Raw genomic sequence first — 1630 nt, forward strand, 5'->3', positions numbered from 1 at the left:
ATGACTAAGTATCAGCGCAATTTCTGTGGCAGAAAACAAAACCCACCTAGAGCACAAATGTTCACGCACGGTTTTACGTAGATAGGTTGCAGCGCCAGCGGAACAAACGGATCAAGACAACTAAAAGCGGGCAAACACCATGTTTTTTCTTTTGCATATCACAGTGGCGATGGCAGCTGCTTGTGCAGTCCTAGCGGCAAACGAAAAAGCAATCAGCCCCAAGATGACAACTGCTGTATGTGATACGGCCGCACTTTCCCGCCAAAAACTAAACACTGCAATCGATACAGCAACCACCGCTAAAAGCCGGCCAGCCGATACCGCGAGGAATATTTTAAAACTCAAAGTTCTGGCGGCGAGACAAACGGACCCTCTCACCAAGCGACAGCTCCTTCCAATTCTTCTTGCTGCAGAAGCCCAATTCTACACGATTCAAGCTCAAACAAATGCAGTGAATGCCGAAAGCAGGGTGACGGCAACCGAATACAGCGCATACATCATCGGCAACATCGATGAATACCTAAGGATAGCAGGGCACGCAGCAGCACCCGGCACAGCGGGTTGCTTCGCCACAGACACGAGCGCAGCCAACCCCGGGACAGCGCACAGGACATACACTGACCTAAAGTCAGCAGACGCCAACTGCAAGGCTGCTGACCTAGAAGAGAACCCATCATTGGCAACAGCAGGAAAATTCACACCGGGTAGTCTTCAACCAAAAACAGGACCGCCAGATGACACGACAGCAGACCCAGCGGGCTGCAAATTGCATGCGGGCGGCAACAACAACGGCCATATCGCAGAAGGTGCCGTCGACAATCAAAATATGTTACTAGCAGGAGGGCTATTCAAAGTAGCCAGCGCGGACATAGCGTACCAGACACTAACAGATCTCGGCACCAAAGAAGGCACAGCGGGGATAAAAACACTTGCAAAGGCATTCAACGTGCCCATGCCGGTAGAAGATGCTGAGATCCAAAGACAGACACAATCAGCGGCAGATACCGCGCAGATGCCTGGATTCATCGCTGCATTAACCCGGCTAGTAAATTCCCACAGACAGCTAGCCTGTAATAAACTCAACGAACAAGTTAAAGCCCTCTTCGGTAAACCAGAACAGGATTTAAAAGAAAAGCTCTGGCAAAAAATTCCTTCTATAAAAGCAGCACCTGAACACAGCAGAAGTGACAAGGGCAAGACTCTTCAAGAAATCACCGATATAAGCCTACTAACAGAGCTGCTTTCCAACGCTGCCACTGACGCCGCCACGCATGGAGCAGAAACAACAAGCTGCAAAGACAAGTCAAAAGAATTAGACGACGACAAAAACGTCGATGAGGCAAATCAAAAAATGTGCGAAAAGTTTCATGATAAACCCAATGAGTGCCCAGAAAAAACTGCGCTTATGATACAAAGAGAAACAAATGCAATGCAAAAGTAGTAGCTGGAACGGAAGCAGAAGAAGGCACAGGAGAAAAAATTACAACAGAGAAATGCAAAGGGAAATTGGAGGAGAACGCAAATCTCCGGATTGCAAATGGGAGGGCGAAACTTGCAAAGATTCTTGTTTCCTCTTCAATAAGAATTGTGCTTCAATTGCTGCTGCTTTTGTGGATTTGTAGAATTTTAG

The sequence above is a fragment of the Trypanosoma equiperdum genome (assembly GCF_001457755.1).
Source record: "Trypanosoma equiperdum strain OVI genome assembly, contig: ctg_1046, whole genome shotgun sequence".
Taxonomy (NCBI): domain Eukaryota; phylum Euglenozoa; class Kinetoplastea; order Trypanosomatida; family Trypanosomatidae; genus Trypanosoma; species Trypanosoma equiperdum.